The sequence below is a fragment of the Notamacropus eugenii genome, chromosome 2, assembly GCF_028372415.1.
Source record: "Notamacropus eugenii isolate mMacEug1 chromosome 2, mMacEug1.pri_v2, whole genome shotgun sequence".
NCBI classification, from domain to species: domain Eukaryota; kingdom Metazoa; phylum Chordata; class Mammalia; order Diprotodontia; family Macropodidae; genus Notamacropus; species Notamacropus eugenii.
Genome location: NC_092873.1, coordinates 8,930,665 through 8,939,596, shown reverse-complemented (window position 1 = coordinate 8,939,596; position 8,932 = coordinate 8,930,665). Strand labels below are relative to the sequence as shown.

At 35.8% G+C, this 8,932-nt stretch overlaps 1 long non-coding RNA gene across 1 annotated transcript; it reads left to right on the top strand.

Moving 5' to 3' along the window:
- Positions 1–1,156: 1,156 nt before the first annotated feature.
- LOC140523399 (uncharacterized) lies at positions 1,157–8,295 on the top strand. The gene is made up of 3 exons (XR_011973385.1): positions 1,157–1,781; positions 1,919–2,712; positions 7,994–8,295. It is a non-coding gene; the product is annotated as an uncharacterized lncRNA (long non-coding RNA).
- The last annotated feature ends 637 nt before the right edge of the window (positions 8,296–8,932 follow it).

Here is an 8,932-nt window from a genome sequence, read left to right as displayed (position 1 = left end):
ATTATATATAATATAATAATATATAATATATATACATACATATATATGTATATATATACACACACACACACATATATATATTATTAATTTGCTCTATTTCACTTTGTTGTCTCATTCATGTCCCATGAAAGAGAAGTAAAAAATATTTGCCACAGAAAAGCTTTTCTTAGATTTCTGACTTCTGGCTTTATCTGTGACCTGAATTCCTACATTCATTGTAATTCAACATTGCTCACAATGATAGGAATACATATTCATCAAATTCTAAGTTTACAGTTTTGCATTTTCATATTTTCTTCAAAAGTTGTTTGAAGGAAATCATTTGTGTTGGTGGCCCCGAGTAATCCTTGGTTAATGGTGCCCTGGGGTGCTCCTTTTAACTCAGCTGAAACCTCCTCATACCCTCCTGCTACACTTCCAGAAAGGATGTCACAGCATGAAGCTTATAAGCTTTTTGATGTAACTCTTTCCACCAGTCCTGAATGGGGAACAATGCTCCTGGACCAGTTTTACTATGATACGAGTGCAATATGCGCTTTTTACACTTTGGCCTCAGTAATGCTTTCATCGTTCTTTTAAAATATGATGGTGAAGGGTAGGTTACCATCACTAGGAGAACACACTGCAGGTCTCACTTTTTCCATCCCGAAAATGAGAGGTTTTGACTTAACAACTTCTAAAAGATTTAAATCAGTGTTGCTGTGAAAACGCTACCGCTATCAGCAAAGAGAATTTTCTGAGGACTTCCACTAAGAAATTTATGACTTATCACTTCATTGTTCTGGAGATAATATAATTGTACCAAGACAATGATTCTAAACGTAGGACAAATGCTTGTCTTCAGCTCCTAAGAGGAATTAGCTATTGCAACAGCATGTTTGATTTGGAGTTTGAAGAGACGTGGTTTGAAACACTGCTGCTACTACGTACTGAGTGTGACAATGGGCAGGTTATTCAGTAATATCTCCTACCCTAAGTCCTGATGTGTAAAATGGGGAGAATAATCTAAATATTTCCTTCTTAAGTGTGTTGCAAATTTTAGCCGTGATAATATATTGGAAGAACTTTCTAAAATACCTTAAAAGGCAACGTGGCATGAAGACTTCACACAGGCCTGAAAGGATTTATTAGAAGTGATGATTAGTGATAGGAGTAGAACCAGGAAAACTCTGTACACAGAAAAAACCACAGTGTGCAATGAATTTTTCTGGTACACTTAGTAATTCATTGCCATGCAAGTACCTAAAAGATTCTGAATGGCCTCTGGAGGCAAACCGCCTTGCACATCCTGAGACAGAAATACTGAACTGGATAACAGAATGAAGCAGACCATTTTCCTTTGGATTATGTTTTGTTTTATGGTTTCTCCCATTCATTTTAATTGTTCTCTGCAACGTGAAAAACAGGAAAATGTGTTTAATAGGAATGTACGTGTAGAACCTATATAAGATTGTACACAGAATCAGGGAGGGTGTGTGTAGAGAGAGGTGATGGAGGAGAAGGAAAGGGAAAACATCTAAGCTATATGGAAGTGATTCTAGAACACGGAAAACAAAAAAATAATTTAATATAAAAAGGCAATGTGTAAATATTAAGTATTTTTATTTTTATTGTAGCGCTTTGACTATCCAGTTTGGAATAGAATGGATAGAGCAAAGGAAATAAAATATGCTGAAAGGCAGCTTCGTGGGACTAGAAGTTTACTTCTTATCTTCAGATTGATGAAGCACTTTTAAGACCTGTTCTTTTTGAAAACTGAGTTGGACAGAAATGTGAAATAGGTGAAACTCCCTTAATTTAATTTTTTCTGAGGAAACTCTGCTTCTTGGCACCTTGGCATTTATTTTGAATTACTAAGGAAAATCAGAATACATAATTTTGTTTTGAGTAACATTTTTTTTCTGTTTGTTATATTTAGATTCCTAACGGCAATGAGAAAGAAAAATGTCTGTTGAATAAAAATCTAATCCTACACGACGAAGTTGCCAAGCTCAAACTCGAACTAGACACAGTAATAATTAAGGATGAAGAAAAAGAATGTCATTGTATGGAAGATATAAAAGTTTGAAAAGAAAAGATTGAGGAGCTTCAAAAGAATTACAACTGAATGAAGAAGTCTTAAGAAAAATTACATTCCAGTGCAGTGGAAAAGTACATGATCTGACGACTGAAAATGCAGTGCTGAACTTTAAATTGGACAATGCAAAGCAGAGACAGACTAGAGAGAGTAATTGCATCATGAAGTTCCCATGCGATTTCTGCTGTTCTCGATCATGAGCAAAGTGAGTCATCAAACTAGCCCATGAACATTCCTTTCAGGGAGAATGAGATGAGTGGCTTTGTTTACAACACAAGCTATCATGACACCCCTAGCTTAAGAGAGAACAATGGTGTCCTTCCTCATGAGCTGTCTAAAGCTGAAAGAAAAACCAATAGTTTAGAGAATTAGCTGTCTGGTGCACGATTGCCTCAGGGAAAAGACACCCATTTAAAAAGCATACAGAGAGAATTAAACCTTGCCCAACAGAAGAAAAGGAACTTCAACACACAAATCAACTGAAAAAGGGGAAAGTGAACAGTTACATTATCAAATGGGAATCTATCCAAGAAAGTTTAGCACAAATCCAGATTGAAAATATGTTGTTTCAGCAACAGCTTGAAGACACCCAAAAGAAAACCATGACTAAAGAAAAGTTCTTGAGTGAATCCCAGGTACTGTTCATTGATCTCTTGAATACAGTTTGTGCTGACACTGAAAAACAAGTTCTTACGGTAGAATAGAGAAGTAAAGTGTTGACCAGTGAATGTATGTACTTAAGAGAGCAAATGTGTATATATGAAAATGTGAAGGCTGAAAGAGAGGTACGGTTTTAAAAATTCTGCTTGGGTAAACATTTAACTTTTTGAAATGAAAGTCAAAATTGATTTGATGAAGATAATTTAAGCATTGAATTTTCAGCAGGCACGCAATATTATTAACTTTTATTGTCAAAATTTTGAATTGTAAGAAAGAAGAATGAGAAGCAATAGTATGATAAAATAATACCATAAAAATGCATAAGTAAGTGTGAATTTAATAATAGTAATGAAATGTAATACAGTAAAATACAGGTAATTAAGTTCATAAAAGTAAATACTTAACATATCAAATTAAAATTTTTATTAAATAGAAATAAATTTTCATAAAGAAAATATTTATGTAGAAATAAATAAAAATAAATACATAAAAGTATAAAAACAAAATAAAAAAATAAAGTGTCAGTATTATCTTTTAGGTAAGATGACTCACTTTGCTTAAAGAAATTGTATAGTCAATGAAATTTTCTTTTCATTAGCATAGATAGTGTTATCTCTTGTGCATAGATATTGATTAATTTATTATTCTCATTCCTTTCCAAATATTCCATTTTCTTAATGAAATACAATAAATTATTTGAAATGCTAAAACTTCTGAAGAATCCTACAAAATTTTGCTAGGAATAATGTAGCAATTAAAATCACATATCTCCCTTGAGATACTCGTGAGTATTACCGTTACCCTTTTCATAAGATTTTTAAAATATTTATCAGTCTGACGAGTTTTTCTTCATACTCCTTTGAACTAGTTTTAGAAACATTGAAGAGTGAATCATATTTTTAGTGGAATTCCAATGACTAGTCTCTACTTTTCTTTAAAATTTAGGACAGTATTTCTATTAAAAGGAATATAATTATGCACTAAGCATTAATATTTTTTGTGTTAATAAACTTATTTTTTTTTTTGCAGCTACAAAGTCAACCAGTACATATTTACTTTTTTTTTGGATTTTTTAAAAATTTATTTATTTAGCTTTTAACATTCATTTTCACAAAATTTTGGGTTCCAAATTTTCTCCCCATTTCTCCCCTCCCCCCGCCCCAATTCACTGAGCACTCTAATTGCCCCTATTACCGATCGACCCTCTCTTCGAACATCCCTTCCTTCCCTTGTCCCGATCTTCTCTTTTGAACTGTAGGGCTAGATAACTTGTTATACCCCATTACCAGTATTTCTTATTTCCTAATAGTAAGAACAATACTTGAGAGTTGTTCCTAAAACTTTGACTTCCAACTGTTCTTCATCCCTCCCTCCTCACCCATTCCCTTTGGGAAACAAGCAATTCAATATAGGCCATGTCTGTGTAAGTTTGCAAATGACTTCCATAATGGTCGTGTTGTGTAAGACTAACTATATTTCCCTCCATCCTATCCTGCCCCCCATTGCTTCTATTCTCTCTTTGGATGCTGTTGCTCCCCAAGAGTGATGACTTCAAATTGCTCCCTCCTCCCAATGCTCTCCCTTCCATCATCCCCCCCACCCTGCTTATCTCCTTCTCCCCCACTTTCCTGTATTGAAGATCAGTATTCATACCAAAATGAGTGTGCATTTTATTCCTTCCTTTAGTCGAATTGATGAGAGTAAGCTTCATGTTTTTCTCTCACCTCCCCTCTTTTTCCCTCCACTGAAAAGTCTTTTGCTTTCCTCTTTTATGACAGATAATTTTCCCCATTCCATTTCCCCCTTTCTCCTCCCAATGTATTTCTCTCTCACCACTTAATTCCATTTTTTTTAAAGATATGATCCCATCCTCTTCAATTCACTCTGTGCTGTGTGTGTGTGTGTGTGTGTGTGTGTGTCTGTGGGTGTGTAATCTTACCAACTACTCAGATACTGAAAAGTTTGCAGAGTTACAAATATTATCTTTCCATGTAGGAATGTAAGCATTTCAATTTTAGTAAGTCCCATATGACTTCTCTTTGCTGTTTACCTTTTCATGCTTCTCTTCGTTCTTGTGTTTGAAAGTCAAATTTTCTTTTCAGCTCTGGTCTTTTCATCAAGAGTACTTGAAAGTCCTCGATTTCATTGAAAGACCATTTTTTCCCCTGAACTAATATACTCAGTTTTGCTGGGTAGGTGATTCTTGGTTTTAGTCCTAGTTTCTTTGACTTCTGGATAATCACATTCCATGACCTTCGATCCCTTAATGTGGAAGGTGCTAGATCTTTTGTTATCCTGATTTTATTTCCCCAGTACTTGAATTGTTTCTTTCTAGCTGCTTGCAAGATTTTCTCCTTGACCTGGGAACTCTGAAATTTGGCCACAATGTTCCTAGGAGTTTCTCTTTTTGGATCTCTTTCAGGTGGTGATCCGTGGATTCTTTCAATATTTATTTTGCTCTCTGGTTCTAGAATCTCAGGGCAGTTTTCCGTGAAAATTTCATGAGAGATGATGTCTAGGCTCTTTTTATGATCATGGCTTTCAGGTAATCCCAAAATTTTTAAATTGTCTCCCCTGGATCTATTTTCCAGGTCAGTTGTTTTTCCCCATGAGATATTTCACATTATCTTCCATATTTTCATTCTTTTGGTTTTGTTTTGAGATTCCTTGTTTTCTTATAAAGTCATTAGCCTCCATCTGTTCCATTCTAATTTTTAAAGGACTATTTTCTTCAGTGAGCTTTTGGACCTCCTTTTCCATATAGCTAATTCTACTTTTTAAAGCATTCTTCACCTCATTGACGTTTTGAAACTCTTTTGCCAATTGAGTCAGCCTATTTTTGAAGGTGTTATTTTGTTCAGCATTTTTTTGGGTCTCCTTTAACAAGGTGTTGGCCTGCTTTTCATGCTTTTCTTGCATCTCTCTCATCTCTCTTCCCAGTTTTTCCTCCACCCCTTTAACTTGATTTTCAAATTCCTTTTTGAGCTCTTCCATGGCCTGAGCCCATTGAATATTTATTTTGGTTGTTTGGGATACGGAAGCCTTGACTTTTATGTCTTTCCCTGAGGGTAAGCATTGCTTTTCCTCATCCAAATGTATGGGAGGAGACATCTGCTCACCAAGAAAGTGACCTTCTACAGTCTTATATTTTTTCCCTTTTTTGGGCATTTTCCCAACCAGTTACTTGACTTTTGGGTCCTTTGTCAAGAGTAGGGTATTCTCCGGGAATCTGTGAGATTTCACTTCCTCCAAAGTGGCACAATCAAGCGTGTCCTGGTCTGGATGCAGAGAGGGATTTCTATGCCAAGAATCTTAGCAGATACCTCTCCACTGGCACTTGGCCTCGAGTTCCCAAGTCAGCACTTGGGGCTGATTTTCAGATAGGCTGGATGGCAGGGCCACCATTCAGTGTGAAGCAAAGAGCAGCTAGCCCAGGGCCTCCACCCAGGGCAGAGGCAAGACTCAGCTCTTCAATGGCCCCAGGGGTTTTTACGCTCCAACAAGGGAGCTACCATAGGGGCTGCTGTGCAAGATCTGTGGCCACTGCCTGCTGCCAGAGCTATGGGGAAGCCATCTCCCTTCCTGGTCTGCTGATTGAACCCCATCACTGGCCTTTGGTGCCTGTGGGCCAAGGGGTTTGAGGCCTCACTGTTGCAACTGCAGATTCAGCCCCTGAGGTGTCCTCACTAATCTTATTTTTTAATTGTTTGGACATCCCTACTAATTTTTTTTTATCTCAGTATTTTTTATTGTTTTAATAACTATCCTTGCTCAGTGTCCAAAATTGCAGTTTCTAGAATCATTGCCTTTTATTTGTTGAATATGCATTGCCCCTTACAATCTACTAGCAGTTCTCATTCTCTCTGATTCATCATCAATTCAATGGGGAAACACGTCACAAAAAAATTTTTAAATTTTATTTTTAGTATATGTGGTCATGAATTTGAATCCAGTCCTTCCATACTACAATTCAGTTTACTTGTATGAATTTAGTTAATTAGGTCAGTTTTATTTTCACAAGTTTTTATTGCCATCTTTCTGCTTTCTGCTTCCTTCAAAAATTTACTAGACGTTATTTAAATTTAGTGTTTCAAGGCACTTAATATTATCTAATAAGAGAAAAAAAAGCTTTAGTTCCTTTTATTTTTTGGTTTCATTTTCTCTTACTCATTGGTGCATTCATATACTTTACTGTATGGTGAAGTGAAGATGATATTTTGTAGCATATCTCTCTATGCATTTGTGACTGTGTATTTCTGTGCATATTTGGACATATGGATATGTGCATATGGATGAATATACTTAAGTATGTAGAAACACTGACCTTGCAATATACTGTGTATACATAAGTGGGAAAACTACCCTATTTTTATTGTTTCCATTTTCTCTGTCCATTGGCTACAGCCAGACGTGTAATTCCCATTCTAATGGATAAGAGAATTGCTTTGAAGGCTTGGCAAAGAGAGTTGAACATGTGAAAGGTAGTTAACAAGGATATATGTTGCGGTTTTGGCTGCGAGCAAACTAAAACATACTTGTCAAGTGCTTTTACTAAGCCTGATAAGGATATCAGCGCCTATGTTCATTCTCAAGGGGAAACTATGAGAGGAACGAAAATGCATCCCTTTCTTATGCATGTCTTCCTCATTGTAAAGGCAGGGGCAGAGAAAGAAAGTAGTTCACGTTTCTGAAAAAGGGAAGGGGAAACCCCTAATGTTTCTATCAAATATAAAAACTATTGATTATTCCCACTCCATTACATCACCTTCCATGTCAATTTCAGATAAAAGAGTTTAGTCCCTAGGTAACTTTGGAGGTCTTTTAATTTTTCTCTGAAAGAGGTGATGGGGAAATCAGGTTGAATGCATTGCTTAATGGGGAGTACACTGAGCAAGAAGAAGACAGCATTTGATCCATGCTGAGTGGAGGTGAAGTTGTATAGTTAATTGAGGTTTGTAGTCTCAGGAGCCAAGTTCCAATCCTTTTCTCTCTCAATGACTGCCTTTAGGACCGTGAGCAATTCATTTAACTTCGTTGGGCTTCAGTTTTCATGTTGGCAAAATGAGGTGCTTGTATTAAATAGTCCTTAAGATATCTCTAGCTGTAAATCTATGGTAATTATGAATATATAAATGAAGTTAAGTTGAAAGAGAAAATATTAATTTCTGTACATTTTAAAAGTGTATTCGTATTTTTATGAGCTAATATCATGTCATGGAATCATGAACAGAAATAATTTGGAAATATTTCACTCAGGTTACAGTAAGAAAGCTTCAACAAGAACTTGCTGATTCTTTGTGATATCATTCCATGACAGTAGTTTCACAAGTTGCATCATTTTATCGAACTGATTTTGAAAATAAGAAAAAACTACAGAAGAAATTAGATCAAAGGAAAAATAATGTATGTATGCATAAAATCTGTAATTTCTCACTGGTTAACGGAAAGTGTGTTGAGTGTGCTATTTCCTTTATTTCATCAATATTATAAATTTTCTGAACACTATGCCTGTCATTTACACTCACATAAAGCCAGACATAAAAACTCCACCAACTGTACACTTGAATTTTAATATATTAAATTATATTATATTTAATAATTTTTTTAATTTTTCATTTGTAACATATTTCATATCACATAAAACAATTCCCACCTTTGGTCGGGTGATATCTCTTTTAAAGTGTTCACAATGTAGACCGCAATGTAATTTTTTTTAGCAGTATCCAACTGAGATACTAATGATAACTATGTATGCTAACTTCATAAGCCCTTGTCCTAATTGTCTCCACATTCCTACTAAGAAGTAGACGACCTTAGCTTACTGTTGTTGTTCTAAACTCCTAAGCCTAATAGCTTAATTTTAGACTTGACCTTGGATGTTCCCCTACCAACAAGCTATAATTTAATTGATCTCGTATTAGGCTTACCACCCTTTTGACTAGAGGAAATTGCCACTAAGTGTTAGGACATTGCAGCGAAAAACAAATCTCCCCAAATTCCTGTCAGTTTCAGGCAGGAATAGATTGTCAACTTGCATTCACTGAGGCTTCGAGTCTGCCAGCTATCAGTGGGGAAATTGAGTCAGGAGAATCCTACCTCAGCCCAGGCTGTACAGCCGCTCTCCCACCCTTCCCATGAGATCACCTTTTTCAATTCCTATACAGGCTTAATGGCACCATGGATTGGAGGCTCAGA